Raw genomic sequence first — 15,368 nt, 5'->3', positions numbered from 1 at the left:
CGGGGATGGAGGTAATTCCTTGCGGGGATGGGTGGGGACGGAGAGGATCCAGACGGGGATGGGTGGTATTTCTGTCCCCGCGCAACTCTCTAACTTGGAGGGCCACAGAAAAAAAATAGTTAATGTCTTATTAAAGAAATGACAACACTCTTTATAGTTTATAAATCTTTCCTTTTGGCTAAGTCTTAATAATAAAATTGTCATTTATAGCTAAAGAGACATATGATCAAGAAACAGTTTTATTTTACTTTTGTGATTATGATAAACATACCGAGGGCCTCAAAATAGGACCTGGCGGGCCGCGAGTTTGAGACCACTGATTTAGATGCATGGTTTTGATTTGTGGTATATCAGATAATTTAAACTTGATTATCATTCACACAGTTATTGAGCAGAGCTAGTCCCAGGACCAACCTCTGTAAGAACATAAGAACATAAGCAATGCCTCTGCTGGGTCAGACCTGAGGTCCATCATGCCCAGCAGTCCGCTCACGCGGCGGCCCAACAGGTCCAGGACCTGTGCAGAAATCCTCTATTTATACCCTTCTATCCTCTTTTCCAGCAGGAAACTGTCCAATCCTTTCTTAAAGTACTCCACCTGTCACCTTTCTTTCTTTGTAAGTGAACTCCATTTACCAGAATGCTCTGTTTACCCCACAAGGGGGAAAGGGATTGGCACTCGTATACTGTCTTTTTCTAGTTTTACAATCACACAAGAAAAATGGTGGCCACATTATAAGCAGCCAACATTATATAGGGTCTTTGGTGTATTTGTTTTTAAATGATTTAACTTTTGTATTAGTATGTTCAAGAGAGGAGTGGCATGATGTATAAGGTTGACAGATTGTCCAATTGGAAAATCCGGAGCCCCTAGACCCGCCTCCAGTTCCACCCATCCCCGCCCTAATCCCGCCCCCAGTCTTGCCCTAGCCCTGCCCCCGCTGCCTGCTCTTGTCGGGCAGGGAGGAAGTCCACGCATGCGTAGATGCCACGCGATGACGGTGCGTGTGGTGATAATAATGGGGGAGGACTAGTATTTGTCTGTATTCTCTTCTCACTTGTTTGTCTTTGTATTACAAGGCCTTTAACTATTTTGTTATATTGGAAACTACTTTGTGGTAATTGTGAAAGCTGGTCTGGAGGGGCATTTTCGACAGGACGCCCAAGTCTGAGTTTGGACGTTTTGGGGAAAGACGTCAAAATATCCAGTAGAGAAAATGTCCATTTTCAAAACCACAAGATGTTTATCTTTTTTTGGAAAATGACCCATCTAGATGTCTATCTTTTTTGGCCATTTTTGAACGACCTCAGATCAGATGTGGCCACCTGCTGAAATTAAGCATACCAAAATATCCAAACGAAAAATGCATACAGACAAGCCTTTGGGATGTCCAAGCAGCCTGGCCACTCTAGGGCTTATATTGTATGGTGAGCCCTCCAAAACCCACTCAAAACTTATTGTACCTACCACAATAGCCCTTATGCAGAAGATGTCATCTTTATGTAGATACAGTAGGTTTAGGTGGCTCATCATTCAATATAAGCAGGTTATGGTGAAATGTGTACCTGGGACTTTTTAATGTGACGTCCACTGCAATACCCCCCTAGAGTGGCCCTCTGCTCTGCTAAGCTGTGTCTGTGTGGCCATCTGAAGCTGTAATATTGTCTAGAATGTACTGATTCTTTCACATCTTTGGGTGGCAGGAAGAGGTCAGTGACCACTGGGGGAGTATAGGGGGGGGGGTCATGTCTTAATCCCAAGAGTGGTCATCTGCTCAGTTTGGGCATCTTTTTGACCCTTATTTGTTTTTAACACAGGTCTAGCCCCAAGTTCTAAATTGACTTTTTGTTCAATGTTCGATTATCAATGCAAAATGTCCAAGTCCTAAGCCCAACCCAAAAGTTGACCCTAAGTGCTCCACAGAAATAAAAACTGATAAAACCAAAGACACTGTGGAGAAGATGATCAAGATGCAGGCTTTATTAAAAGTTCAATCCAATAATCCACGGAAAGAAATATCTAGGACCCAAAACATTGCGAACTGTGGACCCAACACCGTCCGTGTTTTGACAAAACTGTCTTCCTCAGGGGTCTCTAAAGGTCCTGGTACAGAGACTTGTGGATCAGAGGCTAAAAGCGACTCTTGGCAAAACTTTGCGGAGTTGAACATAAGAACATAAGAATTGCCGCTGCTGGGTCAGACCAGTGGTCCATCGTGCCCAGCAGTCCACTCACGCGGAGGCCCTTAGGTCAAAGACCAGCGCAATAACTGAGACTAGCCTTACCTGTGTACATTCTGGTTCAGCAGGAACTTGTCTAACTTTGTCTTGAATCCCTGGAGGGTGTTTTCCCCTACAACAGCCTCCAGAAGAGCGTTCCAGTTTTTCCACCACTCTCTGAGTGAAGAAGAACTTCCTTACGTTTGTACGGAATCTATCCCCTTTCAATTTTAGAGAGTGCCCTCTCGTTCTCTCTACCTTGGAGAGGGTGAACAACCTGTCTTTATCCACTAAGTCTATTCCCTTCATTATCTTGAATGTTTCGATCATGTCCCCACTCAGCCTCCTCTTTTCAAGGGAGAAGAGACCCAGTTTCTCTAATCTCTCACTTGGAATTTGGACGAACAGGGGACGACCAGCCAAGAAAGACATCTAAAATATAGATTTTGACAATAGTGACTTTGACTTTTATCAAGAAAAACGTCCAAATGCCACTTTATGCCATTTTTGGACATTTGTCTCTTTTGAAAATGAGCCCCAAAGTGAGAGCTGAATTAACACAAAAATAAAGAAACGCAAGAAAGAAGCCTGAAGCTACTGTGATTAAATGTCAATATACACTTCCCCCGCCCTTGTTTCCCAGTCTGGGGGATAGACAGTGTAAGGGTGTAGAGAGCTAGAAGGTGCTCAGTGAGTTGGAGTGATGAGAAGGAGAAGGCGCTGAGCAAGTGGCTTCTGAGGGAGATCAAGAGAGGGGATGCTGTAAACTATAGGCAGGTGTAAAGGGGCAGAATTGATGGGCAAATAATGATGGGAGGATGCTGTGAAATATGAGTAGATAAACTTGAGGGGAATGTTCAGGAGAGGATAAGGGAAGAGAGAGAGAGAGAGAGAGAGAGATGTTTCAGTCTTTCCCACTTGATATAGTGACTCCAAACAGTCTCTTAAGTGTAGGGTCACTAGACGTCCGGATTTCCCCAGACATGTCCGGAGGTCCAGATGGCTCTTCAAAACCCGGCACTTTGTCCGGGTTTTGAAAAGCTTCCAACAAATTGCCACAGGAGCAGGGCTAGGGCGGGATTGGGGGCGGGACTTGAGCGTAAGGGGGCGGGAATGGGTAGAACTGGGCGGGCCTGGGGGGCAGGTCTAGGGGGATCTGGATTTTCCATTTGAAAAATCCGGTAACCCTACTCAAGTGTCTCATATTGACAATCCAAAATAAAGTGAGTTTTTAAAATACATCCTTGAAGTGTAGAATCAGTACTAGTAATATTTTTTAATACCCCGTCTGGACAAGTAGATCAAGGTGGTTTTCAAAATTACCCCCCCCCCCTTTTACTAAACCGTAATAGCGGTTATTAGCGCAAGGAGCCGCACTGAATGCTCCGCGCTGCTCCCAACACTCATACGAACTCTATGAGCATCGGGAGCAGCGTGGAGCATTCAGCGCAGCTCCCTGCACTAATAACCGCTATTACGGTTTAGTAAAAGGGGGGGTTAGTAGTATGTGTAAGTTTGAGTGGCCCTCAGAGCTTTCTTGTAGTCACACATTCGCTCTTTACCTGTGTGGCGCAGTGGTTAAAGCTACAGCCTCAGCACCCTGAGGTTGTGGGTTCAAACCCATGCTGCTCCTTGTGACCCAGGGCAAGTCACTTAATCCCCCCCCCCCCATTGCCCCAGGTACATTAGATAGACTGTGAGCCCACCAGGAAAGACAGGAAAAAATGCTTGAGTACTTGAATAAATCCATGTAAACCCTTCTGAGCTCCCCTGGGAAAACAGTATAGAAAACTGAATAAAAATGAGGGACGAAAGAGAAAGGGATGTAATGTAATGTAATTTATTTCTTATATACCGCTAATCCGTTAGGTTCTAAGCGGTTTACAGAAAATATACATTAAAATTATAAATAAGAAAGGTACTTAAAAATTCCCTTACTGCTGTGCCAGAAGCCAAAGAGCCATGTGCTATTGCTGGTAAGTACGGGGTGGAGATGGAGGTAACAAAACAAAGATAGCAGCCCCTTTTTAGAAGGATGTAGAAGCCTGAATCTGCGGCCTAGAGGCTGTTCTACAATAAAGGAGAACTGAGTACCTGCAGCATAAACATCCATTTTAGGAAAAAAAAAAAAAAAGGTAGAAAATTGGAATGGGTTGAAAACCAGCACCTATATGCAGTGGTGAAAGGGAGGTGATGCCCCTCCCCACCCCCCAATGCCACACTTGTGTCCTCCTTTCCCAACCCTGTACCTCTTTAAATCTTTGGCCTTCTGCTCACGCCGGCGTTGGCTTTCCTGAGACCCAGAAGTGATTTCAGAGGGAGCCAGGCCGGCGCGAGCAGAAGGCCAAAGATTTAAAGAGGTACAGGGTTGGGAAGGGAGGGCACGAAAGTGGCATGGGGGCAAAGAGGTGCTGTCGCCCTCACCAAGACAGCGCCCAGGGCGGTCCGCCCCCCTCCCCCCTTACTATGCCACTACGTAAATGTATAAGTGGAGCGCATGTTGTAAAACAGTGACACAGCATGTATGTGCTGGAACCCAAGAAGAGGAGAGCAGAAAGGACTACAGGGTGAAACTGAAAGAAGCCAAGAGAGAGATACGTTTGGCGAAGGCACAGGCGGAAGAACAAATGGCTAAAAATGTAAAAAAGGGAGATAAAAATTTTTTCAGATATATTAGTGAAAGGAGGAAGATAAAAAATGGAATTGCTAGGCTAAAAGATGCTGGGAACAAATATGTGGAGAGTGATGAGGAGAAAGCAAATGTGCTAAACAAATACTTCTGTTCTGTGTTCACAGAAGAAAATCCTGGAGAAGGACCGAGATTGTCTGGCAAGGTTACAGGAGAAAATGGAGTAGATTCTGCGCCGTTCACGGAGGAGGGTGTTTATGAGCAACTTGAAAAACTGAAGGTGGACAAAGCGATGGGACCAGACGGGATCCATCCCAGGATACTAAGGGAGCTCAGAGAGGTTCTGGCGAGTCCTATTAAAGACTTGTTCAACAAATCTCTGGAGACGGGAGTGATTCCTGGGGATTGGAGGAGAGCGGATGTGGTCCCTATTCATAAAAGTGGTCACAGGGATGAAGCAGGAAACTATAGGCCGGTGAGCCTCACTTCAGTTGTTGGAAAAATAATGGAAGTGTTGCTGAAAGAAAGGATAGTGTATTTCCTTGAATCTAATGGGTTACAGGATCCGAGGCAACATGGCTTTACAAAAGGTAAATCGTGCCAAACGAACCTGATTGAATTTTTTGATTGGGTAACCAGAGAGCTGGATCGAGGACATATGCTAGATGTAATTTACTTGGATTTCAGCAAAGCCTTTGATACAGTTCCTCATAGGAGACTGTTGAACAAACTTGAAGGGCTGAAGTTAGGACCCAAAGTGGTGAAATGGGTCAGAAACTGGCTGTCGGACAGACGCCAGAGGGTGGTGATTAATGGAAGTCGCTCGAAGGAAGGAAAGGTGACTAGTGGAGTCCCTCAGGGTTCGGTGCTGGGGCCAATCCTGTTCAATATGTATGTAAGTGACATTGCTGAAGGGTTAGAAGGAAAAGTGTGCCTTTTTGCAGATGATACCAAGATTTGTAACAGAGTAGACACCGAAGAGGGAGTGGAGAATATGAAAAAGGATCTGCAAAAGTTAGAGGAATGGTCTAATGCCTGGCAACTAAAATTCAATGCAAAGAAATGCAGAGTAATGCATTTGGGGATTAATAATAGGAAGGAACCGTATATGCTGGGAGGAGAGAAGCTGATATGCACGGACGAGGAGAGGGACCTTGGGGTGATAGTGTCCGAAGATCTAAAGGCGAAAAAACAGTGTGACAAGGCAGTGGCTGCTGCCAGAAGGAGGCGTAGTCAGTAGAAGGAAGAAGGTGTTGATGCCCCTGTACAGGTCATTGGTGAGGCCCCACTTGGAGTATTGTGTTCAGTTTTGGAGACCGTATCTGGCGAAAGACGTAAGAAGACTTGAGGCGGTCCAGAGGAGGGCGACGAAAATGATAGGAGGCTTGCGCCAGAAGACGTATGAGGAGAGACTGGAAGCCCTGAATATGTATACCCTAGAGGAAAGGAGAGACAGGGGAGATATGATTCAGACGTTCAAATACTTAAAGGGTATTAACGTAGAACAAAATCTTTTCCAGAGAAAGGAAAATGGTAAAACCAGAGGACATAATTTGAGGTTGAGGGGTGGTAGATTCAGGGGCAATGTTAGGAAATTCTATTTTATGGAGAGGGTGGTGGATGCCTGGAATGCGCTCCCGAGAGAGGTGGTGGAGAGTAAAACTGTGACTGAGTTCAAAGAAGCGTGGGATGAACACAGAAGATTTAGAATCAGAAAATAATATTAAATATTGAACTAAGGCCAGTTACTGGGCAGACTTGCACGGTCTGTGTCTGTGTATGGCCGTTTGGTGGAGGATGGGCAGGGGAGGGCTTCAATGGCTGGGAGGGTGTAGATGGGCTGGAGTAAGTCTTAACAGAGATTTCGACAGTTGGAACCCAAGCATAGTACCGGGTAAAGCTTTGGATTCTTGCCCAGAAATAGCTAAGAAGAAAAAAAAAAAAAAAAAAAATTTAAATTGAATCAGGTTGGGCAGACTGGATGGACCATTCGGGTCTTTATCTGCCGTCATCTACTATGTTACTATGTTACTATGAACATACATGTTTGTTTATCTTAACCACTTAAGAAATAGAGGTGTGTCACACAGACCTGTTGCCAGTTTGTCTTGAGAAGGCAAAAGCCACTGGGTATTAAGAGGGCCACCTCCCCTAATGTCTCAGTCGGGTGCCGCTCAATCAGAACAGTTTACCAAGACCTAAACAGCAGGTGCAAATCCTGATGTCAATCTGTGAGGACATAAGAACATAAGAAACGCCTTCACCGGATCAGACCAAGGTCCATCTAGTCCGGCGATCCACACACGCGGAGACCCATTTAGGTGCTCCTTGTTGGAGACCCGGATTTCCCGTATCCCTCAATATGATTTGCAAGAAGGTGTGCATCCAACTTGCGTTTGAAACCCAGAACAGTAGTCTCCGCCACCACATCCTCCGGGAGAGCATTCCAAGCGCCCACCACTCGTTGTGTGAAACAGAACTTCCTGACATTTGTCCTGAACCTACAGCTAACTCTCGCCTTCCCCACGCAGCCTACAGTCCCCTTTAGCCTTCCCCTCCTGTAAATGGTATCGTAGAGAAACTAAACAGGCAAGCAACTCACAGCTGAATTCTGCCCGATGTGGGACGTTCTCCACGGCTCTCCCTTTTAAGGGGGAGCCGAGTCGCACTGCTGGTGACGCGCAGGGGGGTGGGCGGAGCTAACTCTCGCCTTCCCCACGCAGCCTACAGTCCCCTTTAGCCTTCCCCTCCTGTAAAAGGACATCAACATTTCTTCCCCTTCTGAAACAGGAACTAAATGTGTTTTCTTCAGGCATGCCTTGATCGTTTGCACGCACTTGGGTTTTTGCTGCGCCTATCCTGGCTTTGTAAAACGGGAACTTAAGGCGTTTAGGCATGACTGATTACTTGTATTTATGTATGAAAGTAGACTTTACTGTAATTTTATGGCGTTCCTTTCCGCGGTTCTTTGGTTTTGAATTTTGAATTGTAAGCCGCCCAGACCGTTTGCGTTGGCGGGATATCAAATGAACAATAAACATAATCCTTTACGTACTGGTTTATGCATGTCTCAAATGTGAAATAGGCCTCCAAAAATGACCACCGTAACGAAAATTACATACAGTGAGAGGAAATCCTAGAAGCCTAATGTAATGATGGTCATGATATTTGTGTTTTATTATTTTAACTTATAAGACTTTTAATACATTTTATAGGATACTAGTGTTTAAGCCTGTTACATTAACGGGTGCTAGAATAGATGTGTAAACTTTTAGCATAATGGAGTGCGGAGGCCTTTCTTTCTTTCTTTGCTTCCAGCTACTCCTCTCCAGTAGTACCCCTTCTCCCTTCCCTGCTCTCCCTGTCCAGAATCCGCTATCCCGAGCAGCCTCAGGGCTTTTGCTAGGCCGGCCCACTTCGCATTATCAAAGTGGGCCGGCCTAGCAAATGTCCCGCAGCTGCTTGATGAAACCGCAGCTGCTGCAGCTGCTGGTCCAGGGGCAAGAAGAGACGTCCCGGCAGCGTCATCAGAAGGCAGGAAGTCATTCAGCATCGGAGATCGGGGCAGGAAATCAGCTGAGGCAGGCACTACGCATGGGCAGCATGCTACCACAGAGGCACGGAGCACGGAGTTTGAAGTGTGCATGCGCACTAAGGGTTTTATTATAGTGGATTAGTCATCTAATGTTAACTCATTTTGACGATGGCGAAATATGTTCCACTGTTTTCATTTGTTGGTCTTTCAACCAGTTTTATGTGATAGAGTTGTCCAGGTTTAAGTTGTGATTATCAGTACATAAAAATGCTGACAAATATGCCAACCAGACAATATTCTGCATGTGTAGAGCCGAGACATCCAACTAGAGCCATCAGGGTTATTGCAGCAAGAAACTCAGGGGAAAGCGATGAGAGTTGGGAAACGCTTTGGCTCGCTGGTCCAAAATGCAAAAGGTTCAGGATTTAGAAACTTAGAGAGACCCAATTTATTACTGGCCAAAGGGAACTGGACCAAGATGTAAACCGAAAAGACTTTCAAAGCTATTCTGAATCTGTATATAAAGGTTCTGATGCTCAGCCCATAGCAAGTAACAATTCAGTCGTAAGAACATAAGAATAGCCAGACCGGGTTAGATCAGTGGTGTAACGAGGGTAAGAGGCACCCTTCCTCCCCCCCCCCCAAATGCATCCACCCCTTCCCTGTGTTCCATAATTGCCCAATCCCAATCTTACTATGAGTTCAGAAAAATTGATGAAAACCTATTTGGTAAATTTATGTGATGATTTTACATTGTATTATATTGCATTGCATTGTATTGTACTGTACTGTACACTTTCCCCATCCGTGGATTTGTTTATTCACGATTTTAAAACAAAAAAACCATTTTAATTATTCGGGCTATTTTAAGCCCTGTAAGCCCCCCATGTAGATCGCTCACAGGAAATGGCTCGAGAGACTACGGGAGCTCAAGGCAGCCATTTCCTGTGAGCGATCTGCACGGGGCAGGAGTGTGGGAAGATCGCTCCTGCCCCGAAAACCAGCTAGACCACCAGGTAAGGCTTAAGGGGGGGGCTTACAGGGCTTAAAATAGCCGAGGAGAAGCAGGGGTTAGGGGCAGAACCGGCCCGAATATTATTCGCAGTTTTTTGGGTTGTTGTTTTTAAAAAAAAAAAAAAGTTTCAAAGTTTTATTATGAAATGAAAATACAAGAGAAAATATACACTAATCCGGAAACAAATAGAACCAGAAATCAAAAACCAGAACACACGATGAAAGGGTCTACCGCGTGGTGTCTGTGCCGAGACAAATGGACCCAACCAAGAAACCAAACCCAACTCCTCCCCAAACCCCCCCACCCCTCCAAGCACTCCAGTGTCAAAAATTCAAGAAGGCACTTCGGGCGCCATGGGACAAGTTGTCCCAAACTGGAGCCCAAACCGCCCGGAATTTCCTCCATCGACCAGGGCCACAATTCTTAACATCCAAATACTTTAACAAGGTAAACAATTCATTTTTCCACATAGTAAGGGTAGGCACCTCTGCTTGCCGTCATAACAAAAGGATACATTTTCGAGACAACAACGAAGCTTTTTTCAGCAATAAGGAATTACCCTTAGAAAATCCCAAAGAGGTGAATTGAGAGAAAAGCAAAACATCCGCCCTCAGGGGAATTCTTTTTTGTATAATAGTCTGCAGATGGAAACCGACAAAGGACCAGAAAGTTTGTACTCTGTCGCAGGACCAAAACATGGGAAACAATCCAGCTGGTGTTGAACAGCACTTAGGACATTCGGCATGAGTAGCAAAGCCAGCAACAAACGCCCTGTATGGGGAGATGTAAAGTCTCAACAAGAATTTATAGTGTTGTTCCTGCAGCGAGTCAGGCGCGGGAGATGTCGCATAAGAAGACGCGAGCCCTCACCAGTAATCTGCTCAGTAGGAGCAAGGTCCTGATTCCACACCACCGTCACAGCATCATCGTTACAAGGAACACTGAAACTTCCCCAGCTGACCTGGTGAAAGGATAAACTGGTTTGGGATGGACGAGACAGGGTATTTGCGGTTTTTTAAAAATATCTGCGGGCCGGCTCTGCCCCTAACCCCCGTGGATAAGGAGGGAGAAGTGTATTGTATTCCACTGAATTCTACTGTATTTTATGTCTTCGCAGATATGTCTCAGTTCGCTTTGTGTGAACCGCCAGGAACTTCTGGTTGGGGGGTATATATAAGAAAATTAATTATTTTTAACTTTGGCGCATACAGCCACCAACTTATTGCCCGCGTCAACTACACGCTCTCTCTGACATCATTTCCTAGGTGCGGGTCCCGGAAGTGATGTCAGAGGGAGAACTGAAGCCGACGTGGTGGTTTCTCACGCCGAAGTTAAAAAGGTATGGGGGAAGAGAAGGGGCGCACGTGACAGGGGGAGGAGTGGGAAAGGAAGGCAGAGAGGAGGAAGGGTGCCTCTCCCTACCCTTACTACGCCACTGGGTCAGACCAAAGATCCATGTAGCCGAGTACCCTGTTTCCACAGGGGCCAATCTAGGCCACTCCTGTCTACGTCTGCTCCAGTCTCAAAATGGCTGTCACGTCCCGCCACTAAGGGGTTCAGCAGCTATTTTGACAGTGGAGATGGCAGGGGCAGGAGTGATTGTGGATTCAGACCACCAGAGTTTAGGGTGGGCCCTGCAAGAGGAGCACTGAGGGGTGGATCCAGGGCAGGGGACTCTTATCTAATCATTGGTGGGGGGAGACTCTGGTAGCAGATCTTTATCCAAAGTCTTAAAATCAGAAGCTCTTAACATTCTCATTCGCTCTTTGGTCATTTCTAGGCCTGATTATTGCAACACTTTGTATCATGGTAGAACTCAGAAAGAAATAAGAAGACTACAAATTATCTAATATAATAAAATGATAGGCCGCGCATGCGCACTAAAAAAAACGTGTTCCCTGGTCCGTCGGGAAAATACGAGTGCGCATGCGCGCCTACAACGTCACCACAGCCTGCTCTCCGTCTCCACCTCGCGCCGCTGCAGGCCCCACACTCGCAACTCACACATCCACTGCAGCCTAGCAACTCCGACCACAACCTTCCACCCTCAACCGCCTATGCCGGCTCAGGCTGGCGCGTTGAGGAGTCGGAATGCAGACCCGGAAGAGCGAAGGAAGCCTCACACTGAGCAACTGTATTTACACTGTGCAACGAGCCTCTGCCACGGTCCCGGGTTCCTCTCAGCCTACCCTTCTCGCGGTCTGGCCGGCTACCTTAGTCCTTTGCCGCCGCCACCCCCTTCTCTTCCCTACCCGCGGTCGACAAAACTCTTGCCTCCAGCAGCCGCAGCAGCACTGTAAACACGCTGCTTTGCGGCCTCTACTGCCTTCATTTGCTCTTCCGTTTCTCTGATGACGTCATCAGGGACATGGAAGAGCAAATCGGGGCAGTAGAGGCCGCGAAGCAGCGTGTTTACAGTGCTGCAGCGGCTGCTGGAGGCAAGAGGTTTGTCGACCGCGGGAAAGGAAGGGGGTGGCGGCGGTGGCAAGGGACTAGGGGAGCTGGCCAGACCGCGAGAAGAGAAAATCGCGTGGGCCACGAAGAGACAGGGAGGAACTGGGAAGAAGGAAGAGGGAAAGGGGCCTGCTTTGGGGTAAGGGTGTGCTTGGAGGCACACAGCTTTGCTTGGGGGGGGAGACAGAAGGGGGGCCACGGAGAGACAGGGAGGAACTGGAGCTGGAGAGGGAAAGGGGCCTGCTTTGGGGAAGGGCTGTGCTTGGAGGCAGACAGCTTTGCTTGGGGGGGAGACAGAAGGGGGACCACAGAGAGACAGGGAGGAACTGGAGCAGGAGAGGGAAAGGGGCCTGCTTTGGGGGAGGGGTGTGCTTGGAGGCAGACAGCTTTGCTTGGGGGGGAGACAGAAGGGGGGGCCACGGAGACACAGTCAGGGAGGAACTGGAGGGCCAGAGGGAAAGGGGTCTGCTTTGGGGGAGGGGTGTGCTGGGAGGTAGATAGCTTTGCTTGGGGGGAAAAAAAATGGGGGGCCACGGAGAGACAGTCAGGGAGGAATTGGAGGGGTAGAGGGAAAGGGGTCTGCTTTGGGGGGGAGGGGTGTGCTGGGAGGCAGACAGCTTTGCTTGGGAGGGGAGACAGAAGGGGGACCATGGAGACACTGTCAGGGAGGAATTGGCAGGGTAGAGGGAAAGGGAGCTGCTTCGGGGGGAGGGGTGTGCTGGGAGGCAGATCATTTTGCTTAGGGGGGGAAGACAGAAGGGGGGCTACAGAGAGACAGGGAGGAACTGGAGGGGGAGAGGGAAAGGGGGCTGCTTTCTAGCACCCGTTAATGTAACGGGCTTAAAGACTAGTACAAAATACAGCAATAAAAATTATGACCAATTCAAAAAAAATATGATCATGTCACACCTCTGTTACAAAAAGCACACTGGCTACCAATCTCCCAAAGAATAATTTATAAAATCGCACCGATAACCTTTAAAATCCGACAAACTAATGCACCAATATTTCTGGATCGTCTTCTAATACCATATTCTCCAGTTAGGACACTTAGATCAACCGAACAGCATCTGCTGACTATCCCCTCTTTAAAAGTAATAGGTCCTAGGAGATCTACTATCTTTTCGTAACCAGCACCCCAGATCTGGAACAACTTACCAATCTACTTACGTGGTGAATCCTCATTAGAAAAATGTAAAAGCTCTTTAAAAACTTATAGGGACGCATTTGAGACCTAGAAAGCATCATTCATCTGTCATTAATGCATATGCTCTAATACCTCATTTTAATCAGACTTTACGTATAGGGCGCAATCTTCTTTACCTTCTCCTCCAGGCTTAGCCGTGCTTTCAAGATGATTGTTATTACCGTCTAGTTCTATTTTCCCTAAGGGCTCCTTTTACGAAGCCGTGTTAGTGGCTTTATCGCACGCAACTTTTTATTATGCGCTAACCCCGAAAAACGACCGCCTGCTCAAGAGGAGGCAGTGGCGGCTAGCGCGGTCAGCAGTTTAGCGCATGCTATTATGCTCGTTAAACCGCTGACGCAGCTTCGTAAAAGGAGCCCTAAATGTATCTCTATTTTCTTTAAAGATTGTAGTTCACCCTCCTTCCCTTTTGTACTGGTAATTATTTGTTTGTCTCCTAATTTTAAACTGTCATACGCATTGAAGTACCTGACATTGCGTGTACAACAAATTTTTAAGAAACTTGAAACTTGTAGCAGTGGAAAGGAGGTTCTATTTTGAGGTGGTGGTTGTGGGGAGTGTGGGTGCTGTCTGGTGGTGGGGCCGAGATGGTTTCCGCCAAGCTCAAGCAGCAGGTTTTGGCCGTAGATTCGGGTTCAGCCAAAAGCCTGGTTTCGGCTGGCTTCTGTCAGCATGGACACGGAATAAAAACAGTGGAGGTTCTGCGGAAGACAACGAAAAGGGTGAAAAAAGTACTAGGGCAAGGAGAGTTTTCCCATGTTTTTCCAAGAAACACGTGGAGGGGCATAATCCAAAAATACATCCAGGTCCGTTTAGGGCCTAGAACGCTAGTCGCCCAAAGTTGGCAGTGTCTAAAGTTCATTCTCAAAAAATACGTCCAAAATATTTTTCCCCCCCCCCCCCAAATCATCTACTTCTATGCCCAGTCGTTTGATCGTCCAGAACGCTAAGTCATCTATCTTTATACCCCATTCTCGTCCAAAAATTTGTCCAAGTCCAAAACACTTAGAACAAGACCTTTTGTACGTGGGCGGGGCCAGCAAAGTGATGGACCGGCTACCCAGACATGGCAACAGAGCAATGGGACACATTATAGGGCACTGCTGTGAACTTCACAAAAAGGGTGCCACATAAACATCTCACTGCAACTCCGTTGCAAGTCATGGTGAGACCCCTAAAACCTACTATATCCACCTGTCTACAACTCCAATAGCCCTTATGGCTGGAGGTGGCAGTAGAGTAGGGTAGGGTTTTGGTGGATGCACATGTTCCACCATGAATGCAGTGGCTACAGTGGCTTATGGGCTTGGGTCCTTCTCTCAATGGCTCACTAGCCCACCCCCCAGGCTATTTAAGACAGCTGTGTTGCAACTGTACTAGGCTTTCCTATGCCAGGTGCTGATGTTCTGGAGGAAGGTATGCACGTTTTTATTCCTATATTTATGGCGGTGGGGAGAGGAGGGGGGCAGTGATCACTGGGGGGGGGTCTGTACTTTGTGTCTGCAGTGGTTCTCTGGTCACTTTGGATAGCTTCTGGGCACTTAGACCTGTTTTTAGATCGACTATTTCACTACGTATAAGTTCCATCTAGGCAGTCTTGTTAAACTTTCAGTTATACAGGTAGTCGTCGACTTACAACCTATGCGACATGCGACCGTTTGACTTTACGATGCGTTTCCCCAGCCCATACTAATTACAATTTTTACCCCTCCCCGCGTACCTTTTCCCTGGTGGTTCAGCGGTGTATCCTGCCTGAGCCCCTCCTGCCGATGTCAGAAGCCAGCAGCGCACCTGGGCCGGCACGCACAGGAGCGAGCTTTTATTACTCCCGCCCTGCCCTGAAACACTGCCTTAAGTTCTCGCGGGACTTGTGGTTCTCGTGGCAGTGTTTCAGTCCGCGGCGCAGGGCGAGAGTTATAAAAACTCGTTCCTGCGCGTGCCAGTCCAAGTGCGCTGCTGGCTTCTGACGTCGGCAGGAGGGGCTCAGGCAGGATACACCGCTGGACCACCAGGGAAAAGGTACGCGGGGAGGGGTAAAAAAATAGTTAGTGCAGTACTGAATTAACATAGGCCGACTTACGACCAAATCAACTTACTAATAATAATAACAGTTTATATACCGCAGTACCATTAAGTTCTATGCGGTTTACAAAAAAATAATGAAGTACAAGTTGAGAGAACTTAAGGGATGGGAAAACAAGAGGGGGATAGGGCGAGAGAACCGTTATAGAGGGGAAAGAGAAGAACGGGTCAGCTGTCTAGATCCTTCAGGAACAGGTGAGTTTTGAGGCGCTTCCTGAATACCTCG

The 15,368-nt window shown here is 47.1% G+C and overlaps 1 protein-coding gene across 6 annotated transcripts in view; it reads right to left on the bottom strand.

The window, feature by feature from the left end:
• Nucleotides 1-15,368, bottom strand: part of LOC117363042 (cyclic AMP receptor-like protein A) — a 646,660-nt gene that overhangs the window by 268,244 nt on the left and 363,048 nt on the right. The window lies entirely within an intron of this gene.

This window comes from Geotrypetes seraphini, chromosome 6 (assembly GCF_902459505.1).
Source record: "Geotrypetes seraphini chromosome 6, aGeoSer1.1, whole genome shotgun sequence".
NCBI lineage: Eukaryota > Metazoa > Chordata > Amphibia > Gymnophiona > Dermophiidae > Geotrypetes > Geotrypetes seraphini.
The sequence above is the reverse complement of the archived record's forward strand: the minus strand, read 5'-3'. Positions and strand labels throughout refer to the sequence as shown.